The sequence below is a fragment of the Hylaeus volcanicus genome, chromosome 7 (assembly GCF_026283585.1).
Source record: "Hylaeus volcanicus isolate JK05 chromosome 7, UHH_iyHylVolc1.0_haploid, whole genome shotgun sequence".
Lineage (NCBI taxonomy): Eukaryota > Metazoa > Arthropoda > Insecta > Hymenoptera > Colletidae > Hylaeus > Hylaeus volcanicus.
In genome coordinates, this window is record NC_071982.1 from 1,566,427 (window position 1) to 1,589,993 (window position 23,567).

Consider the following 23,567-nt stretch of genomic DNA (forward strand, 5'->3'; position numbering starts at 1 on the left):
ATATGAGTACACTTTCATTATTTTGCGTTTTAAAATAATTCTTATTCATCGACACCTTGACCTTGCCTGGCCACGCCAAGAATTTGACTTCCAGGCCGCGGAAATCTAGGCAAATCATCTGGCAGCTTATTTCGATTTCACATTCTTTTCTATTTTCTTGTGGTTTTTTGTGGGAATCTTCTATTTTTCAACTCCTTGAGTCCTTGAGTTGTACGTGGACTGATTTTATTGATTTTGGTTTCATTCAAAAGCTTATATGCGGTTTACATAAGAAAAATGCCTTTAAATTTAGAAAATATTGCAGGCGTGTTGAGATATTCATGAAAGAAGTTTCAGGTTAGGTTGAAATGGACCATCTCTTCTGTAAAAGATACGTGGTAGTTCCAACGCCAGGTATGTATACGCGGTGACGGATAATTTTTCATATACTTGGCGCCAAGACGCTACTGGGTCTCTAGATAACGGTTGTACAACGTAGTTAGAACGGCTGTAAAAAGGGTTAATACGTCAGTAAACACTGTGACGTTCCTTTACATTAAACAGGTGTATATTTTTTGACCGGGCACCGAATGTCTTGTCCAAAGAGGTGTCTGCTGGATATCCTTACTGACGACTCAGCTTCAGAGCTTCCCTTCGCTGACGCTTCCTCCAGCGTTACATTATTCAGCCCCCGGGCGACTGTGAATTTCGTCGGGCGCGACCCCTGCTTTTTACACCGTGTTAGTTTGCCTTTGTTTGAGACACAGACAGCGCGTGTCTACAAGTTTGCAGGAAGAGACGCGATATAGAAGGGGGAGACCTAACCGAACAATATGTTGGGTACGATCACAACGCAGGCATAGAATGGAGTTAGTATTGAATGGAAACGGTGTATCGTGCGATTCGTAGGGCTTACAGACATCTTATCATTTCTACGTCACATCCAATGTTATCGATTCGGAACGGAATAACATTTGAATTAAAACGAACTCATTTCGCAAGCGTTACTACATGGGTACATCTTTGAACCGCCGCGTATAAAAAGTTGCATTGTAATAGCGGTGTAATAACAATGAAGATACACTACTACTACATATAATATTGTTAATATCTTGTATTTCCACCCTTTGCTTAGTAACATCTTGTATCCTTTCCGGCATGCTCCGTATACATTGCTTGATCATGTGCTTATTACAGTAAAGTTTCCATAAATGCACAAAGTCGGGACAGAACTAGTGCATTTATGGTAGACTTCGTACATTCTATGATGTTTGCCGACAAACTTTGAACGTACAGAAGGACTGCAAATAAAGGAAGAGGATGCACAAACTCGGGGACTGAACCAGTGCATTTATGATAGAGATATTTGTGCATTTATGGAGACTTTATTGTACTTTAAAGAGCACTCGAGGCCTTTTTTTCTGGTATCTACCGGCAACTCGAGATGTTTCTTAGCATTCTATTCCCATAAATTCTAAGCTATCTAGATTTCAGAATAAGGTCACCTTTACCTCGCCGACAATCATTTTATTGATACTTCGAGCTCCAAAGAAATTAAACCTAAAGAAACATTAGGTATTGTAGATTTGCTGCGCGAAACCTAATGGTGACTGAGAGTCATCTCTCGAGTGCAAAGGATTAAATTCAAAGACTTAACTTTTCTCTGAACTTAAATCCATGTTGGAATCGCAGACAAAGAGGTCACGGACGGGGCGATGCGTTTGCTGGTCAGAAGCTTCTTCATCCACTGTTGCTGGTCGGACGCTTCTTCATCCACTGTCCGCCACGGTGATCCTCCCTATCCTACTGAACTTCCAGACTCCCTTTCTTGCGACCTGTCTGGTTTACGTAACAATTGACTAAAGAGTGGACAAATTTATTATCGTAGTTTGTCGAGAAGGCCAGAGGGTCCAATAGGAACTCAAAATTAGTCTTGGTAAAGATGTACACGTTGAGAAAATTAAACGAGTACAGAGAACAAGAATTATAAGACAATTACAATAGCAACAATAAAAAAGAATGAGGTGTTCCTAATATTGTTTATTTTTAATCCTTGAACTACCATGTCTCGAACCCACAACTTGTACTATACATTTACCATGAAAAAAATTTATTTTTGGAAAATAATTTGTTATACATAGTTGGGTCTGCTATACTTTATAGACAAGACAGCATACGTTCCTAACTTCGTCAATTTTCCGAATTCAGCAAAATTCTTTGGCAGCTGATATATTTCTAAAAGTCTACACTTGGAGAAAATGCAAAAGAAGTTGTTCATTGGTAAACATTGGTACACGTAGCACGCGCAATTATACAACGAAAGATCCAGATTAAAGCTATTTGCGTAATTAAGTGTCGATTTGATTCACCGCGACGCTAAGTGACGACCAATTCAGTGACTGTAACTACTAAGTACCACTAACTACACATCACCGGTAACTACTAAGTAGCTGTAATGTCGCCGTTGATGAGAGTTCACGAGATACGGGCCGATGACGCAATGCCTGGGAAATTGTTGCGCGTGTATCCTTCGAGACTTTTGTTTCAGCAGTGTGCTAAACTGTTGTCACGTCAACGCAGATTAAAATAGGACCTTCGTTATCCCAATTTTGATATAGCTGTAACAGCAGATCAAATAGGAAAGGTTAATTCCATTTGAAGCTTAATATTCGATTCTATTATATTTTTTTTTTAACAGGTAATATAAATTTTGTTAACAGGGTTCTTGTTTATGCATGATGTTTGGAATTAATTTTAAGAAAAGCTATGTTATAATTATAAATAAACTACTTTTTAAAATAAATTAAAGGTTTTGTAAGATTTTCTGATATTTTTTTCCTTGCTTTGTAATCGCTTGGAAATGGCTTAGCTGGTAACTCCTAATGCTGAAGCAAGCTCTTCTTGCGTTTGACACGGATCCTCATCGAGCAATGTCTTCAATTTAGCATCTTCGAAGGTTTTTGGCCTTCCTTTACGCGGACGATCGTCAACATTGTGATCACCGTCTGCAAATGACGATTATTTGGCACAAAATTAGACACACAACCAAAAGTATATAACGCAAAAACAAAATCACTAATATGTTAAAGCGGTTTACTTATAATATGTCTAAGCTTGGTTTATGGCGCTGTGAGTATGTCAACATCGACAAGTACTTACTGCTGGAGGTATCTATTGACAAACAGCGAGAACTTAGTTGCGCGCCTAATATTATACATTTTTCATTTTACTGCGCAGGTTGACGAAGCAAAACTTGAACTAAGACTTGAACTAATACTTGATAAATATACAGCATTAAGGTCCGCGTAATGGAAGTTTTTACCCACCGAAACAAAGCCCGAGGAAGATTTCGGGACACAACTACTTTGGCGGATGTAGTTTTGAATGCGGCTTCAGAGTAACCCGAGCTTTCGTCGTTACTGCTGCGGTTGACCGCAAACAGTCTTGGCGAAGCTTACGAACAAACACGGTTCTCTCGAGTTGAAGTACTTTCATTGCAGCTGTCGAACTTCCCTCTGTGTTGCGCAACATCTCGCCAGCATGCTGAAATTTCGAGAGACAGTACTTTAGATTAGAATTTAAATCGATCGTCGTCGGTGTCCTTTACTCGAGCTGATATATGGATTAACCGTGGAAAATATAAATCAACAAAAATAAATGAAGGTTGTATTAAATAGATGCGAGAACACACTCGATTTCTTCAGCTGATCACTTTTATTTCAATTGTATATACCTTATGTCCTCGATGGCGAAACATGCGACATGATCTGTAAAAAAAATCAAATGAGTTCGGCCTTTTGCACAGAGTTTGTGGGCGCTCTTAACTCAAAAATAATGTAGGCACTTGTATGATTCCTTGATTTTTACTGAAATGACGTTATGTTTTCTGAAAAGTGGTGAATATGCAAATTTTGAGGTCATTTTGAAATAGATTATATACGATAAAAAAAAATGTCATCAAATTGGAAACCAAAGCCTTTTAAAGGAAAGTTTATCAACTGTTCAAAACATTCGTTGAAATTATTCTACGATCATGTATTCACGACTTATAGGCGTTCAAAGTGAAAAGTACCCGTTTTCAGATAATCGTAATGAACTCGGTCGATAAAAATTGTATAGCAAAACCAAAAAAAACGAAAATAGAGAGAAAAGTTTACTCTATAATACCATTTAATTGAATTTGTCAAGAAAAATTTTTTTCGTACTGTGCATACCTTCAAAGTTGACGAAAATGTTTGAACATTCCTTCGTTGCACTTCGTTTTAAAAAAAAGGTGACATGGCCAAGCAAAAAAAAAATGTTGATCTCCTGATTCAAAAACTAGAGATTTCGGCCTACAAAATGGCTATTCCGACTATATTTATGGCCATTTTTCGCGAAGATATAGTCACTTGAATATAACCAAAATTTTAGTGATTTTAACTTTTAAGCGTATAAACAATTGCTTATAGCTTTTAAAGTATTCAATAGCAAAGATAACGAAAGTCATTACAAACAACTACAAACGAAATTGAGTTGTCGGGTGCAGGTTATTTTTTCAATTTTTTTATTTATTAAATAACTGAACTATTAGGTGAACTAGAAAGTAACGTCTTTTTTAAATACTTGTTTATCACTCAACCAGTTGATTTTTATCGATCTGGCATTGAACATTTGCACGATAGATGACAAAAGGCTGTTGATAACGATGGCGATTGCATAACTGATTAAAAATAGAAATTTATTAAAAATCTGTTTGAATTAAATGTAAAAGAAACGACATTACTTTCCAGTCTACCTAAACAAACGAAACTATTGCTACTACAATCAACTACAAACGAAATACTATCATTTTCCGTAAAAAAAGATAACTTTTAGAAAGTCGCGTGCTAGGTTCACATAGTTGTATACTAGTACTAAAAACATGTACAATTGTCGCCCGTTTCGAAACTCCCTCGTAGTTCTCGTTTCGAATCCCATCTAAATCTGTTGGTCGCCAGAGTAATGATCAGTATTAGTCCACGTTGGTTCAGAACTACATCGAACAGAATTTCTTTCGCGTTTCTTCTTCCGAATTAAGTCAGTCCCGAGGAAACACGAGCATGGACAAAGGGGTTCGCGTCGCTAACGTGGTGTAAAAACATTGCTCAGGTTCGTTCGCGAGCGTGCACGTACGATGGGAAGAGAATTCAAGCAGCTGAAGCCACCGTTACAAAACCGTCAGGGCTGTTAAGCCCCGCTGGCAGAGCGGGATTTTATTGTATGTTCTACGATCAGCAGTAGCCAGGTTGCTTGTTTCTTCTGTCCCTGACACGCAGTCACAATGACTGCGACCACGCGGCCTCTTCTTCCAACCCTTTACCTCGTGTTCATCGAGTCTCGCGACGTTTTATACTCGCTGAATCTCTGCAAGTTGCGCTTGTTTAACTCATTTGCATCCCTAAACAGGGTATTCTCCATTACATTGAGTGGGAACAGTCCACGAGAGTTTTGTAACTAGTACTTTAAATAGTAGAGAAGTTCGAAATTTATTTATTGGGTCCATACATTAATTCTAGATCTTTTTCGATCGAATTCAATAATTATTCATAAAAAAAAAACTAATTTATATCTAAACTCTAAAATAATCTCAATCTCAACTCAATGTGAACGCCATCGTGTTTACAGTTAATTTTGTAAAGATAAAGCCCGTTAACTGGGTTTGAATGTAACAGATCGCTCTTGAAAATAAACGAGTGGCGGAAAACAAATTAACATTCAAGTTGATCTTATAGTCGGTGGAAGTTAAAGACCCCGAATTAATTTATACATCTAATAGATTCAGATTACCTTATTGTCGTACCAATGTTAATCGAAAGAAGTCTCACTGTAAATTACCATACCATTCATAGACTTTGAAAAATTACACAGTGTCTCTGTTAATATAGAAATATTAACAAAGTATTAACAGCTTTTAGTAAAGCATAAAAGTTGCATCTCTTGCAATTAATAGTTGAAACAACGATGAAAATCTTTCAACTTTCATCATTATTTCACGTGTTCGCAACGAAGAAACCTTTTTAGTAAATTGTTCGTCGATGAGTCTTCATAAATTCATTTTACCACGTGCAAAACTTTTCATTAAGAGTTCAGTTTGCTGTGTTTAAAATGTTCAAGTTGTCCTTCGTCCGCTTCGCGTCACGTCCCCGTTTCCAGAGTCCTGGTTCCCGGTCGCGTTAATTTCGAGGAAGAAGAGTAATTGCGGAAATATGGAGTGGAGAAACAGCTGGGGAAATATTCCCGGATTTTCTGAACGGTTAAATCGTTACATACGAATTGTAATTAATCATCGACGCAACGATGGATATGTGCACGCGCGGCTAAAAACGCGGGGGCGAAACTTGGCGGGCGGATAAAATGTGGATCATTCGATTACTCGTTTCGATACTCGTTTGGAAGAGAATTCAATCCGTCTGTTTGCTCGCGAGCTGTTTTTTTTTGTAAGATATTGATTGATACAAATCGGTAAATACGAGTTTAATTAATTTTGAAAATTGGACCGAATGTTTACTCGAATTAATATTCCGTTCAATATTCTTGATCGAAATAAAATCGCTGTAGGCGCCGTTTATTTTTCTATATTACGATTTTACACGCTATGACTGAAGGAAAGTGAATTTTTAAATGTTGATAGAAATGCTTCAACTATAAAATAATAAAGATCAACGTTTATTGTTTAAAGTAATAAAAATGACATATAAATCTTTTTTTCTTTCTTGGATGTTTAACGTCGCATCAACTACTTGAGTAGTCAGACTACTGTCTGAGCAAGTTTAAACCTAGTTTTTCGTTGGACACTATCACGCGAGAGGCTGCAAACAACAATATTTTAGAATTTACAACTAAAAATTCAATTGATGGTAATTTTAAGTCACATGGTGGGGAATATGATAAACTTGTTAATGCATATTCTGTCTACTCGGAAATACTGTCTGAGAATGTTTAGACCTAGTTTTTTCTTGGACACTACCACGAGAGAGGCTGGGAATGTTTTATAATTTACAACTAAAAATTTAATTAACGATTATTTTAAATCACATGGATGTAGCGTGAACATTTATTCTAATCGTCCATGTCTAGTATTCATGCATCGATTTGTTGATTTAGTCAAATATGCATTTAGCCATTAAAGGGTGGGATGTATAGCGGTTGGAATAACATTTGGAGGGTCTCGTGGCAAGTGTCCGGCTGTAAAGAAGTTAAATAGAAATTTTCAAAATTGTTGAAAAATTTCAAAATTTTAAAAGTGCGTCGGATCAAAAATCTGAGTACGTCACGCTGACTAAACGGGGATTGTAACCCTAATAGACAGCTCGCATCAGTGAAAAAATGACTGGAAACGCCGTTTTCAGCCCCTTTTTCCATCGAGAACGGTTTTGCGACGGTTTTCGGATTTCAAGAGTACATTCAAGTGCTGAAGTAGGTTTAAGGTTAGGGTTAGGTCTAAACCTACTCAGACAGTATTTTCGTGTACACAGCATATGCATTAACAAGTTTATCACATTCTCTATTACGAGATTACATAAAATCACCGGTCAATTTGATAAATATTCCATAATTTATCACATTTACCAGCTTTAATGGGGATTATGCATAATCCTCAGTTCATTACATTGACCCGTAACATATACAGGGCGCCCCACGCATTGATTCAAGTCATAACTCCATTATTATTGCATTTACGAAAAAATGCCAAAGGAGAAAGATAAATGGTCGAAGAGTACTACATCTGTACGCTTTAAAATTTTTTTTAGATGCAGCAGTGCATATGCAATTAACACAGATCGATTCTTCTGTCCATTCTATGTAATAAATGATTAGGGTACTGCTTTAAAAACAATTTTATAGCCTATAGATGTAGTGCTCTTCGAACCATTTATCTTTCTCCTTTGACATTTTTTCGTAAATCCAATAATAATGGAGTTATGACTTGAAACAATTGCGTGGACCACCCTGTATAATGAATAGAGTATAATGACTTTAGAGTTTCTAAAGGGTTACTACTCTTCAACTGACCTCTTATTTTTGTGCTCGTTTTCGTGTCTCACCGAACAGATTGCACTTTATCCAGACCTTTGTCAACATTTTTGTACAGTGTACAAAGTACATTACAAACAACGCTACAGTGGCGAATTTGGTGTTAGCTTCAAGTTTTCTCGCTTTGCTTTTTCTTGTTTTCCTTACCATTCCTGTGACATTATTTAGAAGATCTACAAGCTCGTTTCATTTGTGAAAAAACATCTGAATGCTTTCTCGGGCAATTTTTTTCTTTGTTCTCCCCCTCGGGAAACACGTTTAATATAGTACGTCATTATCGTTACTCGTCAAAACAAATGTCTTCTTCGAATTGAAAAGGAGAAGTTACGGCAGAATGTTGTTAACGTGGCCACGCAGACTTGATAAATAGTCGTGAGTTAGCAGACGTAAAATTAAAATTGAAATTGAAGGCGGAATTACAGCACGTCAGAACTATTAAGCCCTCGCTAATAGAATTCTCGCTTTATCTCCGCAGTCAGCAGCGAGGGTGCCATTTTTGACGTTCTTATCAGAGATCGCGAGTCAACGCACCTGTAATTGTTATTTGTTTTCTTGTCGTCTGACTATGAGCACTGCCCACTCATTTTTATTTCCTGGCCAACAAACAACTCAATGAGAAAAATGTATCCTTGTTTTTCTTCATTATGCAGCGGTCATCTTGATTATATCAATTCTGGAGATTAAAACAAATTAATGGTAACACTGTTACCACTGATTTTATTTAGGTACGCCAAGGTATTACCTGCAAAATATTACAATTATTCTAAATATATTCTATCAAATAAATAGCAGGAATTATTTGATAAATCACTAAATATTACTTCAATTATTCAAATTTACTCTTTACTTAAATTATACAAAATACACTTACTTCAATAAATAATACAGATTTCGAAACACTTTTTATTGGCACTTTTTGATATACCCTTGAACTCCTTCAGGAAATTATGTTTTATGGCTTTGATGTACTCGACACATCTTCTAAAAAATGTTAATTTATAAATTCTTTTTGTATTAACATATTAACAATTCTTTGTTCGATATTCTTATCCATTTTGTTAGAGAAATAAAGTAAATTTAAAGTTTCGCGCCACTATTTTCTAGAGGACGTTTATGGGAAAGGGGCCCGATGTGTTTTTTTTATAATTCCAAAATTTCGTGTGCATCTTAATATTAATTTATATTTCTAAGAAAGCTCTTTATTCTTTTGTGATATAATTTATTTTCCCTTATGTTATGGATACATTCTATATTGTATAATTTAATAAATAAATATTAATAATATATTTCTAAGACATTTTAAAAATCGCAGAGCACACTTGACGTTGACTAATTAAACCAACAGCTGTAGATAAACTACGTACTTAACATATGACGCTAAATTTCTACGTGACAAATAGATACATTGTAACAAACTTACAGCAAAAAGTTATTTTTCGTATGGTTTACGCGGTGAATTTAAATGAACAATTCTCGGTACTTATTTGACAGAATGTACGACTATTTATATTTTGTTCTCGAATGGGCACGTTGACCCGCATATTAGTTTTCCCGTAATTTCGTAAATTGCCTCGCGCGGTTTCTAACACGTATGAAATACGGGAGAAGCGTTGAAACTCAAGAAAATGAATATCGCCACGAAGTCTGGAGTTTGTGCAGTTATTTCAAGCAACAGCTTTGCGGAAACGAACAGCTGCGGCGTTTTCTTTGTCGATGGGGAAGTATCGTTACTCCGCGTAATTGTTCCTTCTTCTTTCGTTTCTCATATATTGGACTTTTGCTGATGCCGAGCTGCGTTATTAATTACACGAATACGGCAATTTTTACGCGAAAGTATGTTATTAAATTGCGAACATCCTTCCTCACTTTCACAGTTTATACTTTTCAGTTGAACATTTTGCTTCGTTCCCCTCGCGGCGCGACGTCGGGAAATTCAGAAATATAGTTTCGTTTTCGCTGGGGAAGGAACTTCGGGCGGTAGCTCGTCTGACCACGCACGGGCCAATACTACTTGTCAGTGGCCGACGAAAGGAGAGCGTAATATATCTGAAAGTCTTTCAACGTTTTGGTACGAAAGGGAATTGGTGACGATTGAGTGAACGTACGTTGCTCACATTTTTGATCAAATAAATAGCAAAGTAAAGAAATTCACTGTAATATTCGCAAAATAATATAATTAAATAAGAGAGACAACGATAGTCCGAGCAATTTATTTGAAGCATTTTGACGTTTGCTTATAGTACATAATACAGTAACTAATTAACACGTTCGGGATCGCTGATTATGAAAAAATTATAAAAATCTTTTCATTTTATACGCTACATATTTACAACATTTTTATCTTCGCCCTAACGATATAAATTTTCGATGTCCAGCTTCAGAATTTTATTATTTTCGTCAGCTCGTTAATAGAAATTGAGGAAACGTTAAAAATTAAGATATTAAATTTTGAGGAGGTTGAAAATTATAAAACAGTAATATGTACAAAATGTACAAACAAATTGTTGTATAAAATTGAGATTCCATGAACGAAGTCATGTGCGTTATATATATTTAAGTTAGGGACAAAACAGAGAAGAATAAAAACAGAAAGAATTAAACATCAAAAGTTGCTATCTTAATGTAAACAGTTTTTCTATTACCCTATATAATTATTAATAAGCTGTATTTACCATAGGCACAAAGCCTGTGGTTGTGGCGTGAATTTCCATCTGATTTGATCATTAATACTCTGCTTTATTATTTCGAAGCAAATATTTAATTACAAATACACTTCATTACCTCTGTCAATATAATAATTTTGTGTGAGCATTTCTAGCTTTGTGTGGTAATCGGTGTGTGCTGTACACAAAATCGTTTTATTATGTGTACATTTGATTCCTCGTTATGATATTTCAACGGTAATGCTATTTAAAATTATAACAGAATTAAAAGGGAAAGGGAAAGGAAACATTAAAAATCAATTGGAATTGCGTAAGAAGAAACTTTATCCCTCGGATAGTGTTACCAGCTCGCTCTTTTTTTACTTTCAGAGTCATCGAGGCGTGAGCGTCTACGCGGGTAACAGTTTTCCGGCTCGATTCCCAAAACTTTCACGGTTATTCGCCTGAACCCGATGACTTCGTGAGAGATTGTCTTCTGGTATAGAAAACGAGAGCTGATGAATAGCGAACGGAAGTCGATCATCTAGCTGAATCGGAAGCTGTGAACCGAGGACGTTCCCACGGCTCGAAGGTAAATTTCACTCAGTTTTTGTCGTCAAGCCTCCTAGTCGTTTGGTCACACGTCGAACGTTAAAAAATAATTAGCATCGAATTCGACGTGGATAGAGGCTAAGCAAGAGTGTTACAATTCGTTGCACAGGAAGTGTGTAAAGTTGCAATTACTGATGCGAGTGTAAGAGTTCCACGAGTGGCTCTGATCAATTTAAATAATTAGAGTAACAATTTGTATTGTATCACATGTGGGATTGTCCATTGGAAACAGAGGTATTAATTAATTTTCTTTCCAGCGAAGGTATGAGAAGTAAAATCCACGGTAGAAGTTGAATTCGTTTCATAGAATATATGCAGACATTTTTTTTTTGATACTTTTGTTAAAAATGTAATTTAAAAAAAAGAATCGATATAGATAAATGTCAAATTGAACTTATCCTTTGGAATGTAACTATTCTAATATAATGATAAATTTATTTTCAAAATGTTTAATTTCTAAATTGATTGTTCTAAAATTGATATCTAATCCCTGTCTAGGATATTTCCTATCTAATTAATGAGCCTACATTCGATTTTAATTTCTGAATCTTTTCTATTTCATAATAGAGTTGGTGTAGGAAATATTCGTCCAGTAACAAATTTAAAATAAAATTAATAAGAAGAGAAATAAGAGGTTAACATTAAAAATAATAAACTTCAATGAAGCAAATTCTACTCTAAAAATATGTAGGAATGCTGGTTAATTATTTCTTCTTCTCAAATTTATTAATAAAATAAATATATGAAGTTATATTTTGAATTGGTTCCTGTACGAATTCTTATTAGGTATACTGACTGTATATTTATTTTGGCTTATCCCAACTGTTAGATAAAGGCGGTAAATGTATTATCTTCTAAAATTAAATCGTACTTGAACGATTTTGCAATCATTATCGTTTTAACGATGCATCGATGGTTCTCTTGCGTCAGGAAACGACGTGGTTTCAGAGTCAATCAAGGAGTCGTTTAATTAACCGGTTAAATGGTTTGGTAGTTAGAGTGCCCGGTGCTTTGACAACCTTTTTCGCCACTAATTTCAATGATATAATCAGTACGCGCATCTTAAAGTAGTAGGTCAGTGCTTGCGTAGTGCCATGGCTGTGCATTTTCCATCATAAATGTATCTTGCCATAAGTGCGTTGACCACGACTTAATTAACTTTGTTTGTCTCTTCGTCTATCTACCATAATATGTCGAGACAAAAAAGAAAAAGACGAAACCATCAAAGTATGGACAAATATTAACCTTTAAACCATTAGACCTCTCACTCTTATTAATTAAATAGAATTAGAGTTAATTAGTTATAAGTTGAGTAGTATTAGTTTAGTACGACCAGTTTTCATTCAAAATTGCATTAAACGGTTCGTCTCTAATATGTGGCTCCTTTGAGGCTTCTTACCTACTCCTCGAGTAGAATTTTTTAAAATTAAAAAAACTTTGATCTTAAATTTCGAGGTCATAAGAGATTTTGTGGACGGTTTCTGTTGAATTATATACATATGATTTGAGTTCAACAAAAATGAATCTAGCATTGAGAGACACTGCCCTTTTCTCTGTAAGTTAGAGTATCGGACTGGCACCACCAGGTCTGAGGACCCTCGACTGTTTGTCGTCGAAGGCCAGGGCAATAAACAGAGCGCAGGCAGAATTTTCTTTCTTTAAGTAGATGCTAGATTTCTCTTCCTCGTAGGCCTGAGTTTTCAGGTTTAGTTCTCGTCCGTTTCTTAAACTGTGAACACATCCTTTCGAGCCGTTGAATAAACGTAGACATTAAAATTAATAAAAGACTCATTTATTACACCCATTTTCAATAGTTTCTTTTGCAAATGTCCACCGATCCAGATGTGTACAATAACCCCTGAAAGTGATGACCATTAATTTTTTTACACCCTATACATTGTTTCCAGCACCGCGGCGCCATTAAGATAATTATTGACAATTTGCACTGATTAATCAACAACCATGGATCTCTGTAATTCCGTGACACATTTATTTCTGGCATCAATCCACGTAATGGCTTTCCACAAGATCACAGCGTGTCGAGTGTGGGTACTTTGATGATACTAATCTCAGTTCCATCACTCATGCGCGTGTCCTGAAACTGTAATAGTTTGATCGAATTGATGCTTTCAGGTGCATGTCCAAGATCATTTCGGTACATTAGGGAATCCGTGTCAATCGCTTTCTATCGCGACGAGATCATTTATATAGGCAGATTAAAATTTCAACGCGCAATTCTACTCTTCCAGCAGGAAAAGTAACCTGATTCTTTGGCATTTGGTAATGAAGAGTGAATAATTCTATTTCTGTCTACACGAATGCGGCTAAAGGAGACGTTTGCGTCACGTTCATTAAACTGGCAAGACAAATACAACCAAAGCGACTTTATGCATTTATATCAAAATTCCAAAATTGACAAATTGCCAAAGTTACTCAATTAACCCTTTAGAAACGGCTCATCTATCCCGGTGGCAGCTGATATCGTCCATATTGTCCGTGGAAATACTTCCAAAAACTTAAAATATTTACTTGAATACACGTATAAAATGTTCTCAAAGTTTCATTAAATTATATACATTGCTTCCTTGTTAAAAAAATTCATAGTGTTCAGTGATGAATCTTCGTTTTGGGCTTGGTGTCCTATTAGACATGCTTGGTCTATCTGTGGAAAAAGATTAATACAAAGAAGTATAAAACACCCTATAAAAGTGCATGTTTGGAGTTGCTTTAACGCACGGGGTTTCAGGACTTTATGCATTTTCACGGACAATCAGAATGCACAAAGAATGCTCAAAATATATCAAAGGGGACTTCTCGCATCCGTGAAACGTTGGTTCAATCAAGCCAAAGACCAGTGAACATTGCAAGAAGACAAAGACGCTAAACGTCGAAGTCGCGACTGTACTAGATGGAAAGAAGAAAACGCTATTACCGTACTACCTTTACCATCGCAGTGCCCTGATATAAACCCAATAGAAAATGTGTGGAATCGATTGAAACTGTGTTAAACAGTGTAATTTAGTGCGATTCTACGTGTTCATTACGTTAACAATCGTTTTCTGAAATGTATCATCGAAATAAAAACGCTTGTTCATCATATTCGAATGATATGGAGGCCGTTACCAGTATCTTACGCCGAAAAATTAGTAGAGAGCATACCGAGATGATGCCAAGCTATAATCGATAACGGAGGAGATTGAACCCCTTACTAGGTAAATGCGTATTAGTGTTTTAGATGTAGATTTGGCCCATATAACATTTTGTATAAATATATAAATATTAACAGAAATATAGCCAATACGGTCTTGTGAGACAGACTGTAGTCCCAAACCCATTTCCCTTAAGAATCATCCTATTTGTCGCGTCTCCTGAAGTGACTCTCTTTATCAAAAAGGATCGCAGAACACATGTCTCGAAGAAACATTAACAATCTGATGTCAGTAGGCGGAGAGTGAATACCACCACGGGACACACATACATACACGCGCATCACTCGTATCGACGGACACACTGCACGTCATTTGTGCTTCTTGGATTCTCCAGATTCTCCTCCGCGGAAACGGGGGTGGGCTTCTTTTCCGGAGATCTCTTTCACCCGTCCGCGATCCTTTGTCTACGACACACAAAGGGGTAGATTAGGCGTGGATCTACTCGGCCTAACGGCGTGCATGATATCGCGTATCTAAGCGGGCATATGTGTTCGTGCCAGATACCCAGCCATGCGGCTAAATGTACCTAAATGTGTACACCTAGGTGCACACGTCTAACCAAGGAGGCATTGTCTTAGAACACGCACACCGTCAACGGAACCGAGATTAGCGTGAATGCGCCGCGTAGGATCGGCGACGTCGTTGCATGCTTGCCGAGTATACAGATTTAATTTTCCAACGATTAACGCTGAAAGGAACGACAGCGCTGTGACACGTGGAAAAAGTTTCACCTGGAAGTTAATTCGGATCACCAGGGATTTTTTGAGCTACCGTGGACAGGTGAAATTACGACTTAGAGTGACATCGTGTTATGTTCTTTAGATTGGTATGCATCTCGTGTCGTAATCTTTTCTATATGTTCCTTCCATTAAATCATTCAATTTAACCTCTTAGGCACGGTTCACGCAAATCTAATAGATTACTTATATTGTACATGTTGGCCATATTGTATCTGCCATTTTGAATTCTGAAATTCTGATGTCATATTTATAATCAGCGACTACTAAAACCGAAATGGACCAATTTTTACGCAAATTTAATAAATTACTAATATATATGTCGGCCATATTGTATCTGCCATTTTAAATTTCGAAATTCTGATGTCAGATTCATAATCAGCAACCACAAAAACCATAATGTACCAATTTTCGTAAATCTAATTCATTTCTAATAAATGTCGGCCATATTGTAACCGCCATTTTGAGTCGGCCATATTGTATCCGCCAGATTTGTAATCAGCGACTACAATAACCATAACATACCAATTTTTACGCAAATCTAACAAATTTGTAATATACATGTCGACCATATGGTATCCGCCATTTTAAATTTCGAAATTTTTATGTCAAATTCATAATCAACATCCGCATTAATTCTGACGTAGCAATTGTAATATTTATCTGTCAACTCCTTCTAATTTTGCCAGGTTTTTGCAATTTCAGACCACTGTCGGTTGATTCGTTGAAGTTTGCTTGGTGCTTCCACGAAAACAGGAAAGAGGGGTTTTTGTTACGTAGATAGGAAACATGGAGTTTGGATTCTTTGCTTGTTTTGCTTATTTGTAGGTACATGAATGTTGAGGTTGGCTACATTTTTATTTCAAAATGAATTCAGCTCTCGTTAGATAATCATCGCTTCACGTAGATTGTTTACGTTGCGAGTATTCCCTTTATTCCTTAACGCAGTTTGTTTACGTAGTATTATTAATCACAAAACCGTGAAACGATGAATGTTACATATTTATTAATGGTTTAGATTTCCCAGAGCATATGTAAACAGTATAAAATATCTGCAGACAAAAATTATAAAATTAAACTGTACGTTTCTGGAATTGAAGATTTATTTTTTACCACGTCAATGCAATATATAGTACGACTAGTAAAATTTGTTTACTATCGCGACCCTTAAATAAATATTTAATGTGGCAAGATGCTTTCTTCAAATACTCCTTCATATTCGATGAGTGAGTCAATCCTGAATCAATTGCAGTGCTTTCCAATGAGTTTAGAATCTATTAAATAATATTGTATCCCCTAAATATTCTGTTAGTAATTTTCTATCGCTATTCTCGATACGGTAACACCCTTAATTTTCAGTTAATCGAAGGCTTCTGTGCTTGAAACATCCAAAGATTCAGAGAATTCTTAGAGATGTGAAAGGCTTCCTTTGTACACTTCCTTTCCTCTCTTTCCACCGTTTTCCAAGATCAAATGCAAGCCTGCTCAGCTTTGACGCCTACGCTCCAAGCTCGATACTGTCTGCTGCCACAATTAAGGGGAACACGAAAGAGAACAAAGTTTCTGGTCCGATAATAACTAATACTAAATAAACATCTGCCTCTACGTGGCTGCGAATCCTGCGAAGTCAATTTAACCTTTGATCCTTCCCTGATCATGCTCGTACTTTTATCAGCCTCTTCTGCTCAGCCATTTCGATGCCAGATGACGTCCAGTGTTTCCAATTAGCGTTCAGGTTCTCTTTCAGAATGCGGTTGGCAAATTACTTTTTAAGTGGCCCAGCCGACATTAAAGGGCGACGACATCGCTTAATGACTGTCCAGCTGCACTGTTACCGTTAACGCTCTTGCAATTTACGTCGGCCTTCGATGCACTCCTTTCTTACTCATGATCTCGTCAATGCTAGCTTGACCCATTTAGGACCAAGCGGTGAAGTAGTGCAATTTTTACAAGTAAGATTATTCAGATTCTATATATATCAAATATAAAATTATTAAATATATTATACACGTAATATTGACTTAATTTTATTTGAGTAATCACTATGTTTTTGTACATATATTGTACAAAATTAAAAGTCCATTTTCATGTACGGGAAATCGTATTTTTCGATGAATCAAGTCTGTAATTGATATAATAACTTTTGTCTTGCACGAAAATTTTTGTTTTATCATCTACTATCAGTTTTTCAATAGTACTTGAAAAAAGGGTATTGGTGTACAATGACACACCCTAATGTATACACAAATGTCCATTCATTGAATGAACACGAAAGTATATATGTGAGAACAGAGAAATTACGAACAACATAAATAAACGTACTTACATATTAATCCGCCAAAGTGAAATATGCATTTCTATTTAAAGAAATGATACAATTGTTAATTGCACATGCACTGCTGCAACTAAAAAATATTTTAAGGCCTACAGATGTAGTGCTGTTCGAACCATTTATCTTTCTCCTTTGGCATTTTTTCGTAAATGCAATAATAACGGAGTTATGACTTGAAACAATTGCGTGGACCACCCTGTATACATCAGAGACGTAGTATTCCCTATCGGTTGCAAAAAAAGTAGTTCATCAGAATAAATACTTCAATTTCTTCATTCTGTACAAATATTTAGGACCTAGGTGGAATGAGAAATAATGAAGTAAGAATTATTAAGTAAACTCTTGGTATTCTCTTTCACAATGACAATGTTAGAAAATGAAATTAGGCAATGCAGAAATAGACTGGAAAAAAATTGCAAGCGAAATGTTGCGTTAACGCATGATTGGTCCTTGATGAGTTAATGGACATCGACGTAGTCGTTGATGGATCGCGGTTCGCTTCACGAAATGAATTAGTCAACGCCGAGTCTATGAGGTGGTCCACCACAGATAGGTTACCTTGAAGTTGCTTGATGGGTTGATGCCATGAAGTAATGTAACGACTGGCTGTTCGAGGCCATTGGAGGTACCTCTACCATTTGCTTAGCCAGTTAGTCATGGTATCTCTTCTTTCCGAAAGACCAATTGCCCTGATTCGAATTTAACGATTTTCTTTTGTCGAGACCATCGCTTTATATCTATGCACAAACTTGGGAACTGATAAAATAATATTATTTAATAAAGTATTTTAAATAATAGTAATAAAATAGTATTTTAAATAATATATTTCCTTATATATCTTCTGTTTTGGAGGAAGTAATAATTCCTTTCTAGTAATTAAATGCAAATTTAATGGGAACATAAAGATGGTGGGCTTTTTCAGGAATGAAAATTCTTATCAACATTAACTCTTTATACGCCCTCGAGAAATGAGCTCAAGGAAATGTTTGTATTCGTTAATTTAATTTGTAAAAAATATCAGCTTATAGAGGGTGATGAGACGAAACTTTTTCGTATGTACAGATTACTCATAGGATGGTTAGTTTCGAAAATAGAAATGGAAAAGTTAGAAGTTCGTTGCAAAAATTGAATTTCAGGAAAAAGGTCTTCTAAGCTTTCAATTTTTATCTCTGAAATTAAACGTCGTATGAGTAAACTGTAAATATAAAAAAGTTTCGTTTTTCCATTCACTATAAGCTGATATTTTTTTTAAATTCACATCTCTACGTTTCTTAGAATTTCCAGCAAAAATTGTCCAGTAGTCAAAGAGTTAATATAGGCAAAGGAGAAATTATCTACTCTGAATCTTTCTTAACACGTTATCTCATTACATCTATACTATACTATTAATGTACTATTAATATTACTATAATACTATTTCTTTGTTTACGAATACATAATATTCCCTTCAGTAAAGTCGTAATTTCTTCGTTTGATTCACTTGAAGAGTTTCAGATTCAGCCACTTGCCTCGAAACAAGACACTAAAATGAATTTCCAGCGGTCGACGTTTCGGTTAATTTTGCGGATTCCGTCAAAGCGCATTCCCGGACAGTGCTGTTAATTTAAATGGAAAGTAAATAGACTTTTAATCTAATAGGGTCGGCAAGAGATTAATGCAAGAGTTCCTGTGTTTACTAGTTCAACACAAACTGAACCACGGAGTTTGATGCATTTCAAACATTCATATTGTATGCCGAATAAGGTAATGCTAACTTGTTTTACTGTGCAAGCAACAACTGATCAAATCTCGTTTTGTCACTTGGAATTTTGACGCAAGTATGGAAACTCGTACCTGTTGAAATATATGTTGCTTAATGTAATCACCATAAGACGTTTGAATTAATTGCCGTGTAATTATTTCTGATTAAGGCGTTTGTAATGCTCCTTTATTCAAAAATTTATTCATATTAAAATACGCGTTTGCATCTGCTTTCTTGTTAAGAATAATTCGAGCACCTAACGATGTATTCAGTACGAAGATGGGCAAAATTATGTTAATAAATTATAAATAAAACTTACTTGCAACGTTTATCTATCTGAACAACCGAAGGTAAATTCTAACTTTTTTTTAATAGAAGTGTACAGTTTATTATTCATAGGACGTTTAGTTTCGAAAATAAAAATTAAAAACTTAAAAGACCTTTTTCCTGAGATCTCGTCGTGGTCTGATTCTGTTGCTGTTGCCTTAAAGAAAAAAAAATACAACGGTCGAACATTGGAATTTCAAAAAAATATCACGTTATGGAAAATGACAAAATGAAGCTTTTTTATATTTACAGTTTATTCATACGACGTTTAGTTTCAAAAATAAAAATTGAAAACATAGTAGACCTTTTTCCTTGAAATTTAATTTTTCCGATGAACTTCTAACTTTTATATTTTTATTTTCGAAAGTAAGCATCCTATGAATAAACTGTACAGATGAAGAAGTTTCGTCTCATCATCCCCTACAAGCTGATATTTTTATCAAATTAATTTAAAGAATCTAAACATTTCTCTGATCCCATTTCCTGAAATTCAATTTTTGCAACGAACTTCAAACTTTTCAATTTTTATTTTCGAAACTAGTTATTAGCGACTCGAACTCAGTTAACATTATACCTTGCTAAATAAATAGATTCAACGACTAACGTATAAAAAAGCGTTCACCTTTCATTCCTTATTCAAAATTTGTTATCTAAATATGAATTTTGCCCGTCTCAGATTTAATATCTAATTAAAAAATCTTCGAGCAATTAGATTACCTTGGTTCGTTGCTATTTTTATATTCACTCGAAAAATGATTTTCAATCCCGTTTGGCGGATGGAAAGCAAGTGTCAGAACTTGGCAATCATAAGTACCCTGATCCTCTTAGATGTGAAGAATGGTATCATCCTTCCTCTCGAAGCGTCGTCTTCAAACACGCTGAGTCGTCGACGACGAAAAAGCGCCCTTAGCATAGGTTAACCGGCCCTGGTAAGGTCACGACGGCGATTATCACGTCTGGGACTCGCAAGATATCTTGATGCACCTTTAGCAAAAAATCTGTCGCCCAGGTTGCTGCTCTGCTGCTGCCTGCGAAGCGTTTTGTTACACGGAGAGGGTAATTGAAACGTCAAATGAATCCTTAATCTCGTGCACTTTTTTCGCTCATTGTCAGCACTTCGTTACCATGGCATTGAAATGCAGCAAACGCAAGGCTCCCGAGAAGGAAAAACACGCACAAAGGGTTCTTTTTAAAAATAGCAAAGGCCGCGCTTCGTTTCGAGCGCTTTACTGTTCGGAAAGGTTTTAACTCATATTTCTTGTACTATGTTTAGCTGATAAATTGTTGCACGCTGATTAGTAGCAATATATTATCTTAATTTAGGAAAATTCCTGAATCTAATATTACAATAGTATATTAGATCATATTGCTTGAAAGACTTTTTGAAATTTTTCAGATCTTATGAAAACGTTTTTTAAAATATGTGGTACTTGAGACATCAGGATTTTAAACAAATAAGAGTTAAACATTGTTCACTTAGGGTCCATTCATTAACCATAGAATAAAATCCTAGAAGTCTTATGGTAAAACAGTTTATATTTGATATCCACAGCCTGTATGCATAAGTTGTATTATCGGTAGCTATCCTGTCCAAACACTCTGGGTCAGCGTCATTTCATTGGTAGCAAGTATGCGAATTTGGTACAGTGTCCTTCATAAGCCACCAACCACTTGCTTATTCAGCTTGAAAGATAGAAATTAAGATACTGGGAAATTTCCTAAAGCACTCGTATTGCCTTCTCCTATACGAGGACACGTTTAGTAAAATTAAAATTTGTTCAACAGTAATAAGTATTTATGATCTTGCAATATTTGTTAGAATATTATCCTATATTTAACCTAAGCATGATTTATATTGTCTAGTTTATTTTGTTTTTTTTTTGTAAGTTTCTTTTCTAGTTTTAAGATTGGTATTACTTTTTACCATATTTCATTCTTTTCTTGCATTAAATTAACGGTTCCTAAAATTGTAGTTACGTTTTAATAATAAAATATATATTATTAAACATTGTTGCTATGTATAAATATCTGCCTCCAATCCTAACAATATTTAATGAATAATATTCTTAAATCACACTCACAGGGTTGATTTCAAATCAGGTACTTTTTGAAGTAACATTTTTTTTTTTTAATTCAAATGTATTCTCTTTATATCGTATTTTTATTAATATCTTCAATAATATTTTAACGTATCTTAATCAATTTTGCGAAGTTTATATAACGTATTAAGACTTCCTTCGCTTCACATATCATGCTTAATCTCGCTATGAGTTTTTTCAGTACTTTGAACATTTATACTAAAAAATGGTCTTTCATTTTATTCAGGCCTTTAATGAAAAATATTATTCTTGAATCTAACAGCTTTATAGTGACAATATTGCCAAGTCTGCGCGTTCAAATTTACCGACTGTACGTTACTTTGAACTTTACTGAGAGAATTTACGAGGAGACTAGGTGCGTACAGTTACTCGCAAAACTATCCATTCACCGCGTATAATATATTTTATGTACTCGATCAGTTTTAGACTTGGAATTATTAATTGTAATTTACTTTAATATAAATCTTTGTTAATATTATTTGGGTATTAAAGTATTTGTGAGTTTTTGAATATTTCCCTTGCATATCGGTAAAAGAAAGAAAATATTTCTTTGACAATTAGAAACAATAATTAAATTATTTAATATTCTAGAACTCAATACTCTTTGTCCCTTCATTTTTTAGAAATCATAATCATTTGTTTCTCCTATTATATATTATATATAACTTTTCCTAAGCTCTAATACGTAACGTTCAAATCACAATTTCTTATTTCTCATTATAAAATTAAAATTACACTTTCCCTTGGGAAGAGACTACGTTTGCCTTTTAAACTATTAAAATTATTGTAACATTGAAATTAACTAGGTACAATGTAAAATACCTTATGTGAAAGTGAATGGATACTTTTCTTAACTAATGCATCTTCTTAAGACAAGTCCATATTTTCAAGCAACCAGCGACTTGGCTTCTGTTATTAAACAACCCTAGTTAATTTACTGAATTATATATCGTTGAATGAATCGCCCATTCAATTATCCCCTTTCATCCTGGGAATACCAAGCGACCTTGCGGAAATCGGTGACAATCCGCCCACTGGTCAGGAATGCGGACTTTCACGGCATACATATGCGTTCCGTCGGTCGTGCGCACCCTCGCACGTGCTCGACGCCCACACGTGGCGTCCTTGTGCGTCGGCGAAGGCATGAATCGCGGCTTAAAGCCGGCATTCGATGCAATCAGGTGCTTCTGTGGGGCGGAACGCATCATCGAAATTATCATAGGCATTCCGTTCTCTCGGCGAGTCGGTCGAGGTAAACTGTTCCTGCTTTTGAACAATCTTCACATACGCTGCGTATCAAAAATATACGAACACTTGGATTTTGGAGGATTCAGTATCTTAACCCTTTGACGAGTACGGACGCACCGGTGTATCCAAAATTATTCTAACCAAACAGAGTACAAATTCACATCTGCAATCGTTTGTTATACTTTCGGTTACCTTTATTATTGTGTTTAAGATATTATATCTTGATTTCTTATTTATATCTTGATTGTATCATGAAAAGAAAAATTGAAAAGTTCGAGGTTCGTTGCAGAAATTGAGTTTCAGGAAAAAGGTCTTCTAAGCTTTCAATTTTTATCTCCGAAATTAAACGTCGTATGAATAAACTGTAAATATAGAAAAGCTTCATTTGATCATTCCCTATAACGTGATATTTTTTTTAAATTCGATTGTTCGACCATTTCATTTCTTTTTTTTTTTTTTTAAGACAGCTACAAGATTGGACCACTAACGAGAACTCAGGAAAGAGGTCTTCTAAGCTTTCAATTTTTATCTTCGAAATTAAACGTCGTATGAATAAACTGTAAATATACAAAAGCTTCATTTGATC

The 23,567-nt window shown here is 35.4% G+C and overlaps 1 protein-coding gene across 4 annotated transcripts in view; it reads left to right on the forward strand.

The window, feature by feature from the left end:
* The window catches only part of LOC128880300 (putative polypeptide N-acetylgalactosaminyltransferase 9), a 356,839-nt gene that overhangs the window by 186,009 nt on the left and 147,263 nt on the right, over positions 1 to 23,567 (forward strand). For all 4 annotated transcript variants that reach the window (XR_008457791.1, XM_054130232.1, XM_054130234.1 and 1 more), the window contains one exon: positions 11,067 to 11,268. The gene's annotated coding sequence lies outside the window, so the exon portion shown is untranslated. The remainder of the gene's footprint in view (positions 1 to 11,066; positions 11,269 to 23,567) is intronic.